At 39.0% G+C, this 23,294-nt stretch overlaps 1 non-coding gene across 1 annotated transcript; it reads left to right on the top strand.

Moving 5' to 3' along the window:
* The first annotated feature begins 225 nt into the window (after positions 1 to 225).
* LOC130027838 (U6 spliceosomal RNA) lies at positions 226 to 335 on the top strand. The gene has a single exon (XR_008793065.1). It is a non-coding gene; the product is annotated as a U6 spliceosomal RNA (small nuclear RNA).
* The last annotated feature ends 22,959 nt before the right edge of the window (positions 336 to 23,294 follow it).

Below are 23,294 nucleotides of genomic sequence, written 5' to 3'. Positions count from 1 at the left end.
ATCATATAAGAGAACATGGGAATCTATTAGGCATTAGTGTATATTCTCACATAAATTATTTTATTTATTTATTTTTTCGTTTTGGATCATACCCGGTGATGCACAGGGGTTACTCCTGTCTTTGCACTCAGGAATTACTCCTGGCGGTGCTCAGGGGACCATATGGGATGCTGAAAATCGAATCTGGGTCAGCCATGTGCAAGGCAAATGCCCTACCCACTGTACTATTGCTCCAGCCCCTTCTATACTAAAATTGGAACGATACAGAGAAGTTTAGCATGGCCCCTGCGCAAGGATGACACACAAATTCTCATATAAATTATTTAAAAATTTTTACTCTTTCAGAACTATAGACAACAATATCAACCATCTATGCTAGTCTCAAATCAGGATTAGAATATATAGTTTTGCTTAATGCTTTGAAGTTTTTAACATCTTTGATATCCTTTTAGGACTATGCAAGATGTTGACTTCTGGAGTTACTTTTCAGAAAGCTAATCTAGAATAGTAGTGGAGGTGTAAACTAACATTAGTGGTTAGATTGAGCATAGAAATTCAAGTGTAAATTTGTGTCAGTCTCAATGAGTTTACTATTCTAGGAAAATTTAATGTCCTTAGCTCTTTGACTTACTTACTGCAAATTGTAAGGCACCCTCCCTACCTGCTACCCCCACCTCAGCTAATCACCTCTCACCATCCAAGTTACCCACTTGATTTGTCTTCCTGAGAATTTGTTCCTTTTTATGTGGAAATATAGCTGGTGTCTCTTTGGAAAAAGAGATAAGACTAATTGGCTACTTTGGCAATCACTTTAGTCCTGGGTCTAGCAGAAAGGTCTGGTTTTTGGCAGGCGAGAGAAGTAAATACTCGAATTCCCAAGCTGTCAGCTAGCAGATGTATATTCAAATAGGAGAACAAAGAAGCGCCTGGAACAAAACTCAGGGCTCTGCCTATGTTGTCAGCTGGAAGGGAAAACTGTTTCAGCTCCAAAGCAAATGCTCAAGCTCTTGTGTTTTGACTCTCTGCACCAATCCCCTCAACTCAAAAACCGTGAGTCTTCAGACCGCTGTGAAAATATCACTGTATAGAGGATACGTATGCTACAAACTTAAATTTTCCACCTAGTGGAATGTCTTCACATCCTCATCATTGAGCTAATTATACCAGGCAGCTTTATGTGCTTTCCACCTGGTCTTTGCGACTGTGCTGCAATTCTCTCTAAACCCAGTCTCGGGCTACTGTCTTTTGGACTCATCAATCAATAGTAAATGACAAGACACTAGACTTTCCTAAACAAAGAACCAACAACTTATTTCTTGGAACTTGATTTTTGTGAGAAAGTCATTCACCCTAATTTTCAATATCTCTTGCCTTTATGGTAACAGCAAAAAATATATGAGGCTGATACTGGCTTAAAAGAAAGATATTATGATTTTTAAGTTTATATTTCTGGGGTGTTTGGGGGAAAGTGGGGGTCAAACCTGATGGTGCTCAGGGGTTATCCTGGCTCTGCACTCAGGGCTCAATCTTGGTGGATCCTGCTGGTGTGCTGGGGATTGAATCCAGGTCAGTCTCTTGGAAGGCAAACACCCTTTGGCAAAACCTACTAGTTAGGTCACCTCCACATTCTGACTACTTCTCCTTTCCTCCATCTGACACTTTTCTAGTTTCTATCACTGTCACATTTTACCTGCATGGATGTCTTTGCTTCTTTCCTAACAAGCCTTGCCATCTACCTTTGTTCCACTGCAGTCTAATCTCAACCCCACATCCAGGGTGATCCTGTCAGACTCCTGCTAAAATTTCTGCCAAAGTTTGCAGTGGTTTCCTGACATACACAGAATAAAAAACTGATCTATGAGATGATCTGCAATCAACTCTTTTTGTCAGCTCCAGCTCCTTAGGACATTTCTCAGCCTGCTCCCAAGGCAGGCTCTTACACTGCTCCTCCAACTTGAACTGCCGTGGGTTCTTTCCAGGCAGACCCCAGGTTCCCTTACTCAGAAACTTTCCTGCACATTTTTTTCTTCTCCCTAGCTTTCACCCCCATAGACTTTCTTAATTATTTCTTATTCTCTTTCCTCCCATAGTGTAAGCTTCATTTCCCCTAATTTCCTTGTCTCTACCTTTTAAATTTCCTCTAATTCTACTTGGCATTCTTTAATAAGGTATTCAACTTGATATCTTGGCATCCAAATAATCATTTTGTTTCCTGTTTTCCTCAATTTTATTAAGAAATAATTTATGTGACATAGTGTGAATATTAGTTTATAAGGTTACAGGTACAAAATATGTTGATCTGCTACACTTATATTACAAAATGGTTACCAATCATAGCATCCATCAGCTCACATAGTTAGCATTGTTTTTTTGTTAGTTCGTATGGTGAAAAAACGATATATTCACTTTGCAACAAATACTGGTGTCAGGAGATGTACAGTGAGTGATAAGGACACATGCTAGAGCTGGTTTTTACCCAGCAGTACATGGTTCCCTGTGCATCAGCAGTGCAGCCCTCAAGGCCCAGAGCACTGCTGTGGGTGGGTACCTCTGACATGGCCGTGCCCAAGCTGCATCACTTTTGCGGCCTCTTAAATCTCTGGCCCAGTTATCTGAGAATCATTGGAGCAGTACTTCGGCCTCCAGAACACTACTTTGGAGCCCTCCATCCCATAAAGAAAGTATAAAATACAGTGTTTTAACTACAATCATCATACTATACAACAGATTCCCAGAGTATATTCATATAATGAAATCTATAATGGAAAGTTTGAACTCTGACAAACTTTAAAGCTCACCCTCCAGATTTTCCCCCAAATCCAATTTCATGACTCCAAATATCAAAGTCTCAAAATTCCTGTATATATTGAGGGGATGAAAATATTCTAAAGTAGACTTATATCAAGCAAGTTTATTTAATGACTAAAGAAAGGCAGGTTAACAGAAGGCAGAAATATTACATAATACAGAAAAGGAAGAGAAACACATTCTAACCAGGACAGAAAACCTCCAAACTCCTGCTGTGAGAGCAAGGAAAGCAGAGCAGCTCCTTCCAATTCTGATCAAATTCTCAACATTGGCAGAACTTTTGGAAACTCTCAGGCTGCCTGGTCTTTGGGAACTTCCTGTCTGACTGGTTCTACTATTCTCTATACGCCTACATTCTTCATTATCCAACTTATGTCTGGGTGGGAGTCATTTTAAGTGAACACAGAAATAATTGCTTTTGCTTGTATCTACAGATCATTAGACATTCAATGGACCCTTATTGGACCATTTATGTAATCAACCAACCTTTGTTGGTTGATTACATAATGTTTCTCTGAGAGTTTTCCTGGAAATACATGAACAGATATGCCTTTTAGTAGATTTTTCCCAACTTAAGAAATAACTTCATGCTCAATAATCCAAGGCATTTATTGTCTCAACACATATGAATAAAACCAAACTGCTCAAGATTTTTATTTCATCAAGAACTCAAGCTAGCTCAGATAGAGAAGTCTGTCCCAAATATCCCACCACTACTTTTTTTTGTTTATGTATGCTTTTCAATAATTTTGAAAGGGCCCGTACCACCTCAGAGATTTTTATTTTCAAGGGAAAATCATCATTTAAATAGTTTTGGAAAATGAGATTTTTGCCAAATGTAACAATAGACATTAAAAAGGAAACTATATATAAATGGATAATTTTCATATCCACTTAAAATATACTAATATGTTGATCCTTAACATTTTGAAATTATCTCTTTTCCCTTTCTCTTTGCTAACTTATATTTTTGCCTTACTGTGTTCCCATATTTATTCATTCTCATATTTAGTGTCTGAAAATAATTTTGGTGATCTTTATATCAGCTGATCTGTAACAAAATATGACTAAATTAAAGTTTATACTTAAATTTTCTCAAACCACAAGACTTTAACTGTTATGCATTTTCTTGATTGAGTCATCACTTGATTTATCATAAATGTATTTTCATTAGTACATCTATGACCAAACCAATGGATTTTATAAACTAATTGTAGAATTAAGGGTCAGAGAGATAGTGCAACATGAAGGTTACTTGATTTGCAAATGGCCAATCTAGGTTTAATCCCCAGGACCCCATCTTGTCTCCTAAATCCCGCCAGGAGTGATTGCCAAGTGCATAGCCCAGAGTAAACGCTACGCTACACACTACTGAGTATGACCCAAAACATACCGACAAAAACCATCCTTTTATTGAGATGAATAATGAACAAATTCTTCTTAGGCTTTTAATGAAAGGTAACTATATTTACCACCAAAAATAATTACATAATATCAAACATTTTATAAAGTGAATTTTATTCAGATTGACTATGAAATACTTTATATATATGCATATACATATATAATTTTTTTTCTATATTGTACCTCCCATCCCCCTGCCCCAGGCTGGAGCGATAGCACAGCGAGTAGGGCGTTTGCCTTGCATGCTGACCGAAGTTCAATTCCTCCACCCCTCCTGAGAGCAACTGAGAGTATCTCAACCACAAGACAAAGCCTGGCAAGCTACCCATGACATATTTGATATGCCAAACATAGTAACAACAAGTCTCACAATGGAGACGTTATTGGTACCTGCTGGAGCAAATTGATGAACAGCAGGAGGACAGTGCTACAGTACCTCCCCCAAACTCTAAGTCAGTTATTAACCCTTTATACTTTGAGAGGAACAGGCTTTGTTAGAACAATTTTAAATATGTGAATCTTAATTCCATTGATTTGCTCGAACAGGCCCAGTAACGTCTCCATTGGAGACTTTGTTGTTACTGTGTTTGGCATATCGAATACATCACGGGGAGCTTGCCAGGCTCTGCCGTGTGGGCGAGATACTCTCGGTAGCTTGCCAGGCTATCCGAGAGGGGCGGAGGAATCGAACTCGGGTCGGCCATGTTGGCTGTGTGCAAGGCAAATGCCCTACCGCTATGCTATAGCTCCAAGTGAAGAGAATAGCTTTTGAAAGATTCTAAAGGTAGACACAATTAGAATTTTCAAAAGAGAAAAAGTGTATTTTCAAGGACAGAAGAGTCTAAGACAAAAGAAGCTTTAGAAACACTAGTTATGAAATCATTTCAATAGTTCAAGCTGAAGATGGTAGAATAAGCCATAGTGATTATAAGCATGAAAGAGAGAAATGGAGAGATATAATCTATATACCAGAATTAGAAATAAACATGATGTGGTGGTGAACTGCTTGTAGAAGGTAAGATAGAAACAAGTGTCAAGTGTAATAGTTCAGATTTCTAACTTAAGAAACTGAGGACACTGTTTACTAAAATATTAAATATCAAAATTAGAACCTTCAAGAAATGGAGGGAGATATGGTTTCTACTGTGGACCTGATTGTTAGACTGTGCAATGGTGGTTAGTCACTTATTCCTGCATTGAGTTTGGAGGGAAGAGAAAAATAAAGTGAACATTAGCATTACATCAAAATGTTAGCATTAGAATCACCCATGGAGAGTGTCAGGCCATAGATCACTGAACCTTATAGTTTGGGAATTTATAGGTCTGGGGACATAAGGGGTTAAAATTTGAAGTGTTAAAAGTGTTAGTTACCACTGTTTTAGGAAACACGTTTTGAGAAATCCTTTGTATTTGGGAGTAATTGGTATAGGAATGATTTCTGAAGCCTTAAAAATGGATGAGACTGCTGAAGGAGAAGTGCAAGAAACCAAACTGGAACTTTAGTTAAAATTTAAATTATGAATTTAGGCTTTAGTGTGAGATAAAGAAGATAAGCCTGAGAATGGTGAAGAAAACTTAGGTGAGGGATTTGATTCTGTATGTCCAATCTCCTCTCAATCTCTAAAGTCCTATAATTTTCTCTTACTAAGAAAATTCGCTAAAATAGTAATTAAATGTACTCTATAAAGTCTCACGATGGAGACGTTACTGGGCCCTCTCGAGCAAATCAATGAACAATGGGAGGACAGTGACTCTACAAGAAGATATTACAAGTTGTGACTGAGAAACTCCATCTGCTTTCTTTTTTTTTTTATTAGTGAAACACCATGAGGTACAGTTGTAGATTTACAATTTTTTGTGCTTGGGTTTGATTATACAATGATCAGATACCCATCCCTCCACCAGTGCCCATTTTCCACCACCAAGATAATATCCCTCCCCCCCATCCCCCCATCCCCCCCTGCCTCTGTGGCAGGGCAATCCCCTGTGTTCTCTCTCTCCTTTTGGGTGTTGTGGTCTGCAAAAGAGGCATTGAGTGGCAAACATGTTCAGTCCATAGTCTACTTTCGACATGCATCTCCCCTCCTGGGAGGGTCCTCCAAACACCCTTTATTTGGTGTTCCCTTCTCTGTCTGAGCTGCCCTTTCCTTCAGAATGCCCGACTGGCCACTAAGCTATGGAGTAATCCTCCTGGTGCTGATCTCAGCTATTCTTGGGTATTAATCTCATATTTTGTTACTTTATATCCCCCAGATGAATGCAATCTTTCTATGTCTATCCCTCTCTTTCTGACTCATTTCGCTTAGCATGATGCTTTCCATGTTGTACCACTTGTATGTAAATTTCATGACTTCATCTTTTCTAAGAGCTACATAGTACTCCATTGTGTAGATGTACCAAAGTTTCTTTAACCAGTCATCTGTTCTTGGGCATTCAGGTTTCTTCCAGTTTCTGGCTATTGTAAAGAGTGCTGCAATGAACAAACAAGTGCAGATGTCACTTCGACTATACATTTTTGCCTCTCTGGGATATATTCCCAGGAGTGGTATTGCTGGGTCAAATGGGAGCTCAATTTCTAATTTTTTGAGAATCGTCCATACTGTTGTCCAGAAGGGCTGAACCAGTGGACATTCCCACCAACAGTGAAGGAGTGTCCCTTTCTCGCCACATCCACGCCAGCATTGGTTGCTTTTGTTCTTTTGAATGTGGGCCAGTCTCTGAGGTGTGAGATGGTATCTCATTGTGGTTTTGATCTGCATCTCCCTGATGATTAATGATGTAGAGCATTTTCTCATGTGCTTTTTTGCCATTCGGATTTCTTCTTTGAGAAAGTTTCTGTTCATTTCATTGCCCCATTTTTGGATGGGGTTGGATGTTTTCTTCTTGTGGAGTTTAACCAGTATTTTGTATATCCTGGATATCAACCCCTTGTCAGATGTGTATTCAGCAAATATCCTTTCCCATTCTGTAGACTGTCTTTGTATTTTGGTCACTGTTTCTTTGGAGGTGCAGAAGCTTCTTAGTTTAAGATAGTCCCATTTATCTATCTCTGTTTTCACTTGCTCGGCCAGTGGCGTGGCATCTTTGAAGATACTATTAGCTTCAATGTCATGGAGGGTTTTGCCAACTTTGTCTTCAATGTACCTTATGGTTTCTGGTCTGATGTTGAGGTCTTTAATCCATTTTGATCTTACTTTTGTACACGGTGTTAGGCAGAGTTCTGAGCCCATTTTTTGCATGTAGCCATCCAGTGATGTCAGCACAATTTGTTAAAGAGGCTTTCCTTACTCCACTTCACATTACTTGCACCTTTATCAAAGATTAGATGATAATATGATTGAGGGGAGATGTCAGTGTATTCAACCCTGTTCCATTGGTCTGCAGTTCTGCCTTTGTTCCAATACCATGCTGTTTTAATTATTACTGCTTTGTAGTACAGTTTGAAGTTCGGGAGGTTGATTCCTCCCATTTTCTTTTTCCCAAGAATTGCTTTAGCTATTCGTGGGGGCTTATTGTTCCATATAAATTTCAGGAGTGTTTGCTCCATTTCTTTGAAGAATGTCGTGGGTATCCTTATAGGGATTGCATTGAATTTATACAATGCTTTCGGTAGTATTGCCATTTTGACAATGTTAAGTCTCCCCAACCATGAGCAGGGGATATCTTTCCATTTCCTCATGTCCTCTTTTATTTCCTGAAGTAGCGTTTTGTAGTTTTCTTTGTACAGGTCCTTTACTTCCTTAGTTAAGCTGATTCCTAGGTACTTGATTTTCTGGGGCACAATTGTGAACGGGATTGTTTTTTTCATGTTGCTTTCTTCTCTCTCACTATTTGCATATAGGAATGCCATGGAATTTTAGGTATTGATTTTATAGCCTGCAACTTTACTATACGAGTCTATTGTTTCTAGGCATTTTTTGGTGGAGGCTATTGGGTTCTCTAAGTAGAGTATCATATCATCTGCGAATAGTGAGAGCTTGATTTCTTCCTTTCCTACCTGAATGCCCTTAATATCTTTTTCTTGCCTAATCGCTATTGCAAGTACTTCCAGTACTATATTGAACAGCAGTGGAGAGAGTGGGCATCCTTGTCTCATCCCTGATCTTAGAGGGAAGGCTCTCAGTTTTTCCCCATTGAGGATGATGCTTGCTGTAGGCTTGTGGTAGATGGCTTTAATTATGTTGAGGAAGGTCCCCTCTATACCCATTTTGGCTAGGGTTTTCATCATAAAGGGGTGCTGGATCTTGTCAAATGCTTTCTCTGCATCTATTGATATAATCAAATGCTTTTTATCTTTTATTTTGTTGATATGATGGATTATATTGATTGATTTCCGAATGTTGAACCATCCTTGCATCCCTGGGATGAATCCTACTTGGTCATGGTGTATGATCTTTTTGATAAGTAGTTGGATTCTATTTGCTAGTAGTTTGTTGAGGATCTTTGCATCTGTGCTCATCAGGGATATTGGTCTGTAATTCTCTTTCTTTGTGGTATCTCTGTCTGTTCTTGGTATCAGTGTGATATTTGCTTCGTAGTAACTGTTTGGAAGTACATCTGCTTTCTGCTTCCCTCCAATAAAATATATGAAGCTGGTTTTTTGTTTGTTTGTTTGTTTTTGCCTTTTGGGTCACACCTGGAGATGTACAGGGGTTACTCCTGGCTTTGCACTGGGAATTACTCCTGGCGGTGCTCAGAGGACCATATGGGATTCTGGGAATTGAATCGGGGTCGGCCTCGTACAAGGCAAATGGCCCTACCCCCTTACTCGTGCTCTAGCACTGTGAAGCTAAATTTTGAATAATGGAAGATTTAAGATTTGTTCAGAGAATGGACAGAAACATTAGGAGGACTAGCATACCCACCCAATTCACTGAGGATTCTGCAATGTGGAGACAATCTGCAATGTATGAATCACTTGAAATTTCTTCTACCCAATGCATTTTGTTATGCCTATATTTAGCGGCATCCTTCCGCTGCTTGCTCAAAATGGTAAGCTTGGTGCTTGCTCCCTAAGAGGAAAGAAATCACCACATCCTTCTCCCTATCTCCCCTCACTGCTAAAGCCAACACTCTTCTTGACACCTGCTACTTTATTTTCACTGTTTCAAGTTCAATCAATTCCTTACTTCTACACTCTTAAATAGTGGCCACTAGGGGCCAGAGAGATAAAGCAGAAGAGATAAGATAAAAAGCTTATCTTGAATTCTGCCACCCCGAATTTGAACATGGGTACAGCATATGGTCAGGAGGGAGGAAGGGAAAGAAGAAGGTAGGGAGGAAGGAAGGGTGGCAGGGAGGGAGGGAGGGAGGGAAAGAGGAAGAAAGGAAAGAAGGAAGGAAGGAAAGAGGAGGGAAGCAAGGAAGGAAGGAAGGAAGGGAGGGAGGAAGAGAGGGAGGGAGGGAGGGAGGGAGGGAGGGAGGGAGGGGGGAGGGAGGAAGGAAGGAAGGAAGGAAGGAAGGAAGGAAGGAAGGAAGGAAGGAAGGACAGCATTTATTTACTAATGTTTAAGTGAAGCAAGAATCTGAGAGGAAATGACTTTCAATCACATCAAGGTTTTCCCTTACATCAAGAAATGCCACCAGGCCTCTTGAATTATGAAATCATTTTAATGTCCAATGGCATCTGGTACATGATTAAATTCCCTAGTAGAGATTGCAGAGTTATTTCTACTGTCATCAACTCCCAGAGACAAAGGGACAGTTTCTGGAAATGACCCTGACCTTCACAGTCACAAGGCTAGTTGGAGAGTAAATTTTTCTTGTTATTTTTGTTTTGGGGCTACACCTGCTGATGCTCAGAGGGTACCCTGGCTCTGCAAGCAGGAATTACTCCTGGTGTGCTCAGGGAACTGTGTATTATACCAAGGATCAAACCCACGTCAGCCACATGCACAACAAATTCCTACCTGCTATACTATCACTTAAGCCCCTAGTTTGGGGGTAATTTTTACTTCTCTAATCATGGGGAGAATTTCAGCCTAGTGGCTGCTTTCATAATCTCTGGGTCTTCATAATCCTACAAGTCAGATGGCCCACACACAGCAGGTGACTTGTCCACACAGAGAAAACACAAAGCAAATAGCCTCTGCTTTAACACCAAAATCCTTCAGTCAGATTTTCTGATGTTCCTTGACTGCCAATTTATCTTTTTTTTTCCTTTTTGGGTCACACCCGGCAATGCACAGGGGTTACTCCTGGCTCTGCACTCAGGAATTACCGCTGCAGGTGCTCAGGGGACCATATGGGATGCTGGGAATCGAACCCAGGTCAGCCGCGTGCAAGGCAAATGCCATACCCGCTGTGCTATTGCTCCAGCCCTGACTGCCAATTTATCTTGCCATTCTCTGGACACTGCCTACAGATTCCCTTAAATACAGGACAGAAACAGACTGCTGTCTTGTGCAGCTACCTCCTTCATTCTTGAGCCCACACCACCCACCCACCTGCCTGTATACCCACCTGTTTGCCTGAGTTATGGATATTTGCTCCTCTAACACACTTTAAAAAATATAAAGAGTTCAGCTGAATTTTTGTTTTGATAATTGATTTTTGCAAACTCGGCCTACATTTTCTCCTACTTTTTCTCAGTTTAAATTGAAGTGTTGAAAATGTGACAGTCAGCAATACCCTGGAACCCATAAATATAATAGTATAATTTTTTTAATAAATTGTACAGCTTTATTTTATTATTATGTTTGGTTTGCAGAAAACACCCAGTTGTGCTCTGGGCTTACTCCTGGCTCTTCATGCACAAATTACTCCTGGCAGGGTTTAGGGGTTCACATGGAGTGTGAGGATTGAACCTAGGCTGGCTGTGTGCAAGACAAGAACCGTACTTGCTGTACTATCTCTCCAACCCATATATCAGACAATTAGAAACTGCAGTAATCAACTGAACATTTAAAGAGTTTCTGAAACAAGATGTTGCATATTATAAAGCATTTGTTTCCATTAAAAATATTTTCCTCTAGTGTATACATACTTTTGTACCTATTTCCTTTAAAGCACTCCCACAATCTAAGAATTATTTTTGTTTTCAATAATATTCATTGTTTACAGAATATGAATCATTTTACTTAAGCATTACTGTAGCACTTACCACTACAGAGCCTTGCATAATGGAAAATATCCCTCTTCAGAATCTCTCAGCTTTGCCAGCCCTCAGTGTGTTGAATACTGAACTGGGGTCTTCTCTGTGATACAATGTCAAAAGTAATATGGCTCTATGCTTATGACAGTTTTGGCCTGAAGGCCAAAGAGTATCTAGAATCAGGACTCTACATATAAAACAACTAGAATGTGGCAAAATGAATCTAATCATTTCTGCCAAGTTAATGAATATGCCAACTGATAAATTAAAAGTCCATCTGCAGAAATTGGTGCTGTCTGAAATGAGTGCATCAGCTGTGCCCCAGTTAATGCAGTGGCTGAATTTAGAAATGCCCTATATACTGGTAACAGTTTCTTCTACGCAAAGAAGACTATGATTATGTTTACAGCCCGGCAGAAGGATATTCTTTCAGTTTTGGAGTCAAAACATTCCATGTTTTTCTTCATTTTCCAATGACACTATATGAATAAAACCTGAGTTTTATTCATACCATATCTTAGGTTGCTAAAGGAGAAAAGCATCAGTTAATTCTTACTCTGCTCAAGGTTTCTGGGAGTACAATTGCATGACCCTGCAGTTTACTGATGGTGTGACTGGGTGAGAACAATCACAGTTTAGTCCACTATGGCAACTGTATATGGGCAGAGCTAATATATGAACAACTATCAACCTTCATCAGCTACTAACTACTTAAGTTTCAATAGCTTTATATTCTAAAACTCATTTTAAAAACTCATTCTAAACTCATTTCCATTCTGGAATCATGTTTTCTTCCAACATTTTCCAGAGTATATATTCTTTAAAATATCTTACACAATGCGTCTGCTCAGTTTTTGCATGGCTACTTTAAAGCTAGCCTTAAAAGTATTTACCTTCTGGGACTGGAGCAATAACACAGCGGGTAGGGCGTTTGCCTTACACACGGCCAACCCAGGTTCGATTTCCAGCATCCCATATGGTCCCCTGAGCACTGCCAGGGGTAATTCCTGAGCGCAGAGCCAGGAGTAACCCCTGTGCATCGCTAAGTGTTACCCAGAAAGCAAAAAAAAAAAAAAAGCACTTGACTTCTGAGGAAGCTTGCTCAATATGTTGGGAACTTTTAATTTATTGAATAAGAAATAATAAAATAAATACTGAAGAAAAATTAAAGTCACAAACACAAAGCATAGCATTTTGTGATAGCTACCAACTTTAGTGATAGAAATCAGCAGTTCAAATTCCATGATTAATTAGCACAATCACAATGTGGAATATGCCTACAATTCACTTCCCTTTTTCTTGCTTGTGCTACTCCCTTGGCTAAAACACAATCTTGATTAAATCCACCTCTTTACTGTCCCTGCCTGCTGAACATGAGTAAAATGCAGGACTATGCTGACTGGTCACTATTTAAATTCATGAATCTTAAAGGGTTCCTAAGGTTTCATAACAACCCATTTATCCATTAATTAATGTTTCCCCCAGTCTTCTGTATCCCCTTCACTACATTCCTCAAAATTTTAAGATTTCCTATACATTCCAACTCTCAGTGGGTAACACTGCTTCTTATTACACTGAGAAAACAGATATAATGAGAAAATAAATTTCTAAGATTCCCAACTTCTTGGACCAATTAGGTCTCTTTAGGTCATTAGGTCCTAACTTCTTGCTCATTAGGTCTCTTTGCATCAAAGGCCACATTCTCTACTTATACATTAGTTTCATTCTGTTTTGGCTGCTCAGAAAAATTTTACCAATGTTTCCTTTTTCTCTTTTATCACTTTTTTTCCTACTGGAGAATTACCACGATCATATAGACATATGTACATAAATATATACATACATACATATATACACATGATACATTTTCTTTAAACTTTTAGCTACTTTTATTGGGTTATCAGGATTTATAATGCTTTTCATACATACATTATTCCCGGAAGAGAACAGTGCAGAGTCTCCTGCCCCTGTGCCTGGCTGTCCTCGCCGGGGCCCCTTGGAGGGGAGCGGGTTGAGTTTCCCTCCCCGCCCTGCCCAGGGCTCTGGCAGCCGAAGACCTCCAGAACCAGCCACCACCATGCTGAGACCACTCTCCACACACATGAAGGTACGGGCAGAGAAACAAAGGCTCGCGGGTCCCGGGACTGAGATCTCCAAGCCTACTGGGATCGGGGCTGAGCATTCTCCACCCAGATCCTCCAAATTCCAGTAGGCGGGGGTCACACCCACCAACTGGCCCCCTGGCGCCTTGTAATTCCATCAACGGCCAAGACTCAGAGACTATAAAACCCAGCTGCGGCCACGCGACATCTTATTATCTCATTCCTACTTTGTACAAACTGGCAGGCTACCGAATGTAACCTGCCCACACGGCAGAGTCTGGCAAACTCCCCGTGGCATACCCAATATGCCAAATACCAGTAACAATGATGGGTCTCATTCTCCTAACTCTGAAAGGGCCTTGAATATGACACTTTTTTAAAAATCTCAGCGCTAGGATGAAGGAGACGTTACTGGGGCCTGCTCAAGGCAATTGACGTATAACAGGATGGTCGTGGTCGTGATGCTTTTTATACATACATTATTCCAACACCACACCTATTACTCGAGAGACCACAGACTCCTCGGAGCAGCCCTCTCTTGTAAGTTCAGTTCTGTAGACAAACTCTCTATTACTGATGACTTTGACCTTTTGTTGTTCCCTTATGACATGTGGTTTTTTTTTTTCATTGCACATATGGTAGACATTTTTTCTTTTCTTTATATTTAAAGCAACTTTCTCCTCATTCCTTATCTTGTTTCTGCTAAACTCATTTCCTGTATAACAAAAAGCCTGGAAAAAATTGTCTATACTATCAGATCCAGTTTTTTTCTCCATACCATACGATTGAATAACCACACGATTCAATCACATATTTTGTCAATGTAATTACAGGGAATATTTTCTGGACAATCTTATATTGCTAAGAACATCTCATTCTCATTTTTAATGACTTCTTAGTAGTATTTTATAGACCTGATTACTCTTTCTCTTTAATTTTTTGTAATATATTTGGAATGGTAGCTTATCTCCAATGAGAGTTGTGACTAATTCTCTTTCTTATAGTAAGAGCATGCCATTCTTCTATTGAGAAATAGTGTTTAGTCCTCTGCTCCTTTGATTGTTTTTTGCTCATATGTTTGTGTGTGCATGTGCGTGCGCACGTGCATGTGTGTGTGTGTACAGCAATGAAATACAGATGTAAAACACATAAAGTAATTATGCTAACACTGATATACATTCTCCATTCTTCTGAATCTCATTGGGCTATCAATGCTTTGAGAAAAATGATATGGTAGGAACAATTTAAAGTTCTATAAATAGTCTGTAAGTGTCCAGACACCTGCTTTCTGTAACTTGAAGTCCTGAGCTGTCACGTAAATAGGAAGGCTGTTGAGAAGATGGAGGTATCAGACATTTATGAAAAAAAAAAGAAAGAAAGTTATTTTAACATTTCAAACCAGTCAAATCTTGAATGATTTCAGATCTAACAGCAGCTGGATGACTGACATCAAAATAAGAAGCAACTTGCTGATTTCACCATCAAACCAAACAGCTTTGACATAAAATAGTGAATTATGTAAGGCACAAAGTTTTAGGTTGGTTTCTTTTTTCACAGCAAGAAATGAGAGCTACCACTTTTATCACATGTGAAAACTACTAACAAATAGAGGAGGGTTCTTAACTGACCAAGCATCCTCATATGCTGTCTCTGCAATCCCTTCTTATGTTTGCAAGGAGTACAAATCAAGCTTCCCAATAGGGTCTAGGAGCATGGATATTAAGGCAAGAGCATTCCTTAAAGACCAACACTGCAGTGATCAGTAGTAACTTGAGAACTTTCCAACAAAAACTTTGGAACTTTCCCCCTTATCTGCAGTCTTTCAGCTGCCTCTGTCTTGCATGGCCCAATTTCTTTCACAGGCAGAAATTTCTCCCAATTAAACACTTGCCTATTTAATTCTATCTTGACCTCTTCACAGAGGATCCAAAATAACTCAACACACTTGATCTGACTTTCCTTAAACTCCTTAGTCATTGCTTTCCAGCATCTTTCACTCATGTCTCTTTTACCTCCCTGAAATCAAAACAATGCTCTAGTCAGTCCCATACTTTTCATTTCCATCCATCCATTCATCCGTATTTAAAATCTTATTAATATTTTATTTTTCCACTTCCCCTTTTCCTTTCATTTATTGTTGCTGTTGTTGCAATGACCAGAGCTGCTTTGTATGCATACCTGGCTGTGAGACTTGCACAAATAGCTGTGGGGCTCACTGGGGGCCACACATTGGTCATGTCATGTCATGGTACTTACCAAAGGTTATATTCAATGATGGTACTCAAGCACATTCTGGTTACAGAATGTAAATTCTTGCCGGGATTTGCTTTATTACACACACACACACACACACACACACACACACACACACACGCAAACACGCAAACACACACACACACTCTCTCTTTCTCTCTCTTTCTCTCTCTCTTCCTAGTGATGGTCCTTGCATACCTTTCATTAGAAGTACTCACCAGGGATTGCTCCCTTTCATTGTACTGATCACATAATCCTGACTGTATTGTGGCTAGAAATTCTTTGTGATGTTGGGAATCTCAGACAGAAGAGCTGTCTTGATCACACCTGGTGAGTGTGGAAGCACCCAGGATTGAATTCTCAATTTTAATTTCAAAGGAGGAGCTATTCTTTCAGGCAAATTCTTATGCAAGTATATGATTTATATGTCACCTATATGCTATAGGCTCAGAAAGCTAGATATGTAGATCAAGATATGGAAATATATAGAGATCTACATCTTATGAAATCCCATCTCTGTACATTATGAAGTCCCAATCTTTATACATTTCTATTGAAATTTTTTCCTCACTTATCTGTACCATCTCATCAAATAGCAACTTTATCTCAGTTGCTAAGGTCATTATTGATTATCTCTTATATCACTTATGGGTATCAATAGATTCTATCATTTCCTTAAAAACAGTGAAATTCCATATCTAGCAATGCCAATTCTGGGCATTAATCCAAACATTAAGAAAAACTGTTTCTGAAGGAAATTTCCATCCCTATATTAATAGCAGCATTATTCCCAATATCCAACACATTAGAAAGAGCCTAAAATACTCATTAGCAGTTGAATAGATAATGATAAAGTGTTATATCTACTCATTGGGACACTACTCTGGTATCAAAAGATGAAATCAGATCTTTGGGAACAAAGTTGATGAAACTTGAGATGACTGTATTAAGTGAAATAAGTAAAAGACAATTATAAGATGACTATGGAGTATGACTTGCTGAAGTAGATGAGTTGTCAGGAAACAAGGCTAATTCCTGGATTCCCAAAGCAACTTTTGTGGGTTTTAGGTGGAAGAGGAGATTGGTGTAATAAATGAGAGGGGTCTTTTGGGTGGTGGAATAGTACTGGAATGCTGGTGATGGGGGCAGTGACAAACAAACACTTCTAAAAGTATACGGCTAAACATCTACAATTTCATAATATTGTAAACCAATGATAAATCAATAGAAATTTTTTAAAAATTGTCAAAAGAGCCTCTTATTTATAACTTTAAAAAATATATATAAACATTACAAATAGATATTCACTAAATAAACAAATATCTTAAAAGAAATAAATATATGAACCAGGGATCAGATAAATAGTATAGGAGTTACAACACTTGCCTTAGTGGCTGGAGCATACTACAGTGGGTAGGGCATTTGCCTTGCATGCAGCTGACCTGGGTTCAATCCCCTGTATCCCATATAGTCCCCCAGCACCTCCAGGAGTGATTCCTGAGTGCAGAGCCAGGAGTAACCCCTAAGCATTAGTGGGTGTGACCCCTAAAAATACTGCCAAAAATTGACACTTGCTTTACATGAGACTGATCCCAGGTAGATCCCCCAGCAGCTCATATGAACGTTTGATCTTTGCCAGGGATGATCCCTGGCAAAGATCAAAGAATAAGCCAGGAATAAGCCCTGAACACCACTGGGTATACTCCCGACCAAATGTATACACAAAATTATAATAATTGAGACATAATGCCTAATACATATCATTTGAATTAATTAATGAGAGGGGAAGCAAAAGTATACTGAGTAAAGTGATCCCACCACCAGGAGTGATACTTAAGCACAGGGATAGGATTAAGCCCTGAGTACATCTGGGTTTTACCTCAAAGCACAAAACAAAAGCTTAAGTGATGAATAATTTTTCTCAGGGACATTTTTTAAAAATATATAAACCAAATCTCATTGCAGCAAACCAAAGATACAACTACTGTTTATTTCATTATAACTGCACAAGAGTATAGCATTCTGTAAATTCTTTATAGTATAACTAGTGTTTGAGAATATTATCACTGAGTATAAATTTTCAAACATTCCTTGACCTCCATGGATAATTTCTACTTTTCATCGTCAAGTCATTGGATTCCCTATCCTTGATTGTTCGTGATGATGGGATTTAATTAAAGCAAAATACAACTGAATTCATTTTGTGGTGCGTTAATTTGTTGAAGTAGAATATGAAGAAAGGATGAGCCTGGAAATTTTAAACACTTTCTTCTCAACCCGTATGGCTAGAGTAGACATATCTTTAGTCATTAGAGGTTTTAGTGCCAAAAATTCTGCTTCTTCATCCTCCTACTCTCTTGCCATATACTTAAAGAGTCAATGGCAAAATGAACTCTCCAAGCCTTCACAAGGGAAGGAAGCTGTGCATTCCCTTTACTGTATCCTAGGATATTTTTAGCAGATTTAAAGAACCCTTTTTGACAATAGCAAAATAGAGCTCTTTGAAAACTAGTTATTTAAACCCCTGCTGAATGTATCCTGACAAAAATTAGAGAGTTTTATTAATTAGATAGCCTGAGGAGAGAATTAAATCTTCAGCCACCACCCTGTGAGCCAAAATAAGTTCAAATCATCAAACTTATCCTTGTAATGAGGGTCCCAGTGAGAGAAACAGAGTAGCCACTATTCACGTGGAGGAATATGGCTGGCAGCATGCATTAGTGGGGAAAAAATACAGCAGCAAGTTTAGAGGGACAAATAATAATTGTTTTCAAAAATCCACAAATAGTGTCAAGGGAAATCTGTGTTGCCTGTCTTCAATCTTCAAGAAACCAAGGCACTGAGTTGGAATTTAATGTTTAAAAAAAAACAGGAGACTGTGATGTTGCCATTCAAATTTACACAGAGAGCATTTACTCCAGCATTCTTACAATGGGTAAAAAGGGAGAAGTTTAATTGCCCCAAAGTGTTCTTAAGGAGAAAAAGATACAGTGATTAGAAATCCCTCCAAGCCCCAGAAGGCAATATTTTATATCTAATCATTTGTACTGAAGTTCTTGTGAATTTCATGCAACTTCAAATATTCTCTGGAAGAAAAGACCATGTTGAAACTCCCATAAATGAGAATGCTTACTTTTCAAAACTGACATTTTTCAAATCATTTGCATTTTAAAGGTCTAGAGAATTTTAATCGCTGATCAGTTTTAACCCACGTTTCCTGTGCGCGTGCATAAGCATACACCCGCGACTTTGCCATCCTCATAAAAATTCTCTCTAAAGCTCTTACTTTCATGTGTTTTTAAAATGGCTCAGCTCCCCCGCAGCTCTCATCAGCCTCTTTCCCAAGTGGTCCCCCTGCCTGGGAAGATGAAAGGCCCTCTTCACCTCAGCCCGGGCTCCTGTTTCTGCTTTCACACTAATGGAAAATAACTTAAGGACAGGGAAGTAACTGAGTATCACAGGCTGACCTTGAGAGAGTGTAATGCTTATCCCCATATGGCTTTTTTCATCTTTTTACGTGGTCTTCATTCCATTTGAAAAAAACTTACCTAGTCCTCAAAATTTTTTAATCAAATAATTTTTACTGGTCTATATGTACTCACTATAAAATATATAACTAGTTTACTGGAGTGATGGCACAGCGGGTAGTGCATTTGCCTTGCATGCGCTGACCGGGGTTCAATTCCTCCATCCCTCTCAGAGAATCCAGCAAGCTACCAAGGGTATCCTGCCTGCAGGGCAGAGCCTGGCAAGCTCCCTGTGGTGTATTCAAGATGCCAAAAACAGTAACAAGTCTCACAATAGAGATGTTATTTGTGCCTGAAATGGAAGAACAATGGGACAATAGTGCTACAGTGCTACTTTTTGGCTTTTAGAGTTTGGACTCAGGCTTCCAGATTCAAGCCCCAGGTTCCTCTCTTATTACCTGTGCAGTGATTTGTTTGGTGGGCTTCTGCTAAGCAGTGATTGGGGAGCCACGGGTCACTGCTGGAAGTACTCAGTGCAGCAGTTCTGTGGGCTACCAAGGCTACCCCGGCAGTGCTGAGTATGAAAAGAGGTGCTAGGAACCAAATTTGGGATCCTACGCCTATAAGGTATTCACTGCATTGCTTTGAGCTATCCCCCCAACTCAAATTATACTGACATTAACAAGTGCCCCATTTTCTCATTTATCAAAAAAAAAAAGAAATAGTATTATTTCTATAAAAAATGATTTTACTAATTTTTTTCTTCATTTTAGAGTCAAACTTGGTAGTGCTTAGGGTTCACTCCTACGCTCTCTGTTCAATCTGGCTCTGTACTTGGGTCACTCCTGACTGATCTCGGAAGACCGTATATTGCACAAGAATGAAACCCAGGTCTTACAGACTGTATTATCTTTCCGGCATGTTACCTATGTTAAATGGTGTTTGCAAATATTAAATAAATAATACATGTAAGGTGGGCTGGAGCCATAGCACAGTGGTACGGCGTTTGCCTTGCACGCAGCCAACATGACTGACCCGAGTTTGATTCCTCCAGCCCTCTCGGAGAGCCGGCAAGCTACCGAGTGTATCTCGCCCGCATGGCAGAGCCTGGCAAGCTAGCCGTGATGTACTCGACAAACACAGTAAAAACAAAGTCTCCAATGGAGAAATTACTGGATCCACTCGAGGAAATCGATGGACAACGGGAGGACAGTGACAGTGATATGTAAGGAATTGTAAGTGAAACTCTAGCAAAGCAATGAGCAGGAATATCCTCAAGTACCACTGGGCATAGTCCCTACAAAAAGACAAAAAAAATTCTGTGATATCTAATTAGTATTGACATTACTACAATCTGAAAGTGTCTTTCCCCAAATTTGTATGTTGAATTCTAAACCCACAACAGAAATTGACAGAATATGGAAGTGATATCTTAAAGGAGTTCTTAAATCATGAGAACTCTTTGTGGTGACAGTACCAGAACAGAAATTTCTATATTATCCTTCTATTCTACAAGGATACTATTTTGAAGTATGCAATCTGGAGATATGCTCCAAACGCTACCACACAGACAGGACTTTCATCTCCAAAAATGCTCAGAATAAATGGTTATTATTTATAAGCTACTTAGTTTGTGATATTTTGTTGTAGTTGACTGAAAGGATTTAAGATAACATTTTGACAGTTGCTAAACACTTTTCATGTCCATAGCAAGGATCCAATTGATTCACTTCTGGCCATCCATCAGCTAGTGTTCGGGGTTGTAGGACTAGTATCCTTATGAATAAAGAAGATGCGGCACAGCACGTTTACTGAGAGTCAGATAATACATCTTTCAAGTAATTTGCAGTCAATACTATTTAAGTGATTCTAATGGAATTTTGTGCTCTAACCACCAATAGGTATTCATTTGGAGATGATCATGTGCTGGGCTTTGAGCCAGATGCTGAGAACAGAGAAAGGGACACAACAGGATCCTTCACAGTAAGTTTGATTTAGTTAAAAAGGCAGCATGTATTCATCAAGAGATAAACAAAAACAAATGGCAACATAAGGGCAGTAGGAAAATAAGTGGAGCGAATAATTGTCCTCCAGCCTTACAAAGGAGAAAGGTTATTCTGAGTTTGAGTAACTAGAAAAAACCTTTCTATAGAAAAAAAGGGGTGTATGTGGCTGAAGAAAGATCTTGGGAATGACTTAGAATTCCATAAAAGTGAATTAAAAAAGAGAGAAGGCATTTCAGGAACTAGAGAGATACATAGCCATGGCAGAATTAGGGAATAAACTGAATATTTTAATGGGATGTCATAACCCTCCTCAGCTTATGGCCCCCAATTTCATAGAACTTATATTTTTAAATTATATCTGAATTTAGATTCAGCAAAAAGTTATATATAACCTCAGGCCAGTTACTTTCTGACATCAACATGATCAGCCAGTATAGCATGCAATTCTTCTCATGATATGCTAGCTAATTTCCTTGTAATATTTTGATAATTTTTCAGTATGACCAGTCAGATGAATATTGGAAGAGGGACTAAATCAGTTATTATGTCTATATTAAATTGCCCTTAAAAAGATCTGAAAAATCTAGGAGGAAAATTATTAGAATATAAATGTCTTTTGCTATTGCAATTGTCCATTCAATACATTTATACTACTCTATAGCTAATAAGCAAACTCCCTGTGTCGTACCCAATATGCCAAATACCAGTAACAATGATGGGTCTCATTCTCCTAAAGAGCCTTGAATATAATCTCAGGGCTAGGATGAAGGAGACGTTACTGGGGCCTGCTCGAGGCAATCGACGATTAACAGGATGATTTGTGATTGTGTGATTTGTGATAGCTAATAAGAAAAACAGACCTTTTCAAGATAGAGGGGAATGTAGATACTTGTTTGTCCAATTCTATTACTTTACAATAAAAAACAGTGCTATATTTGTTAGGAAATGAGAAATCATAATAATTATTGGAAAAATCTATCTAGAACTCAGGACTGAATGTCAAATCCTGGTCTCTCAACTATACACCTTCTTGTGGGGTGAACACAGTAGCTGAAGACAGACCACCAGAAATGAATGGAAAGTCAATGAACAGTGTTAGTGGATGAACAATAGTGTGGATGGCTAAAGATCTTAAAATGTATAATGAGGGCCAGAGAAAAAGTACGGGAGTTAGTGTTTATCTTGTATATGACTAACTGGAGTTTGAGTCTTGACACAGCATATGGGTCCCTGAGCACTGCCAGAAGTGATTTACAACACAGAGTTAGGAATACTCCCTGAGCACAGCTCTGTGTGGCATCAAAACAAACAAAATATTTTTAAGGCAGTCTTATATGTATAACAGTCTGGAAGAATGAATAACCCATGATGTTGGGGTTATAAAAAAAAAGGAGCATCAAGATCAGAAATGATTAGAGAAGTGAGAATCTAAGTTTGACTTATAGATTTGTGACTAGAATGAGAAATACAATACATTATATTCAAAATCAACTTGTTGTTTTTGCTTTTTGAGTCACACTCAGCAATGCTCAGGGGTTACTCCTGGTTCTGTGCTCAGGAATTACTCCTAGCAGTGCTCAGGGGACCATATGGGATGCTGGAATTGAACCTGGGTCGGCCGCATGCAAGGCTAAGGCCCAACCTGCTGTGCTACTGCTCCAGCCCCTGAAAATAAATTTGTTAGATTAATTATACTATCTCAGAATCAGAAACGAAGATCAACATATATTTCCTTAATAAACAATTACTATACTTTTTTGATACTTTACAGCGGGTAGAGTGTTCGCCTTACAAGCGGCCAACATGGCCGACCCGAGTTCGATTCCTCCGCCCCTCTCGGAGAGCCCGGCAAGCTACCGAGAGTATTGGATATGCCAGACACAGTAACAACAAAGTCTCCAATGGAGACGTTACTGGGCCCGCTCGAGCAAATCGACGATCAACGGGAGGGCCTTTACCTTTACCTTTACCTTATTAGCAGCTCTGACATATGGAATATAAGAAGCATTCAAACAGCAATAGTAGATGAAATAAAGGTAAGATATAAAAATCATTTATCTGTACTATGATAATTATGAAATCAATGTTTATCATAATAGCTATTTTTACTTATTTTAATTAGGGGGCACTTATTTGCCAGTGCTTAAGGCTTATTCTGGGC

This window comes from Sorex fumeus, unplaced genomic scaffold (assembly GCF_029834395.1).
Source record: "Sorex fumeus unplaced genomic scaffold, SorFum_2.1 ptg000037l, whole genome shotgun sequence".
Classification (NCBI taxonomy): Eukaryota; Metazoa; Chordata; class Mammalia; order Eulipotyphla; family Soricidae; genus Sorex; species Sorex fumeus.
The sequence above is the reverse complement of the archived record's forward strand: the minus strand, read 5'-3'. Positions and strand labels throughout refer to the sequence as shown.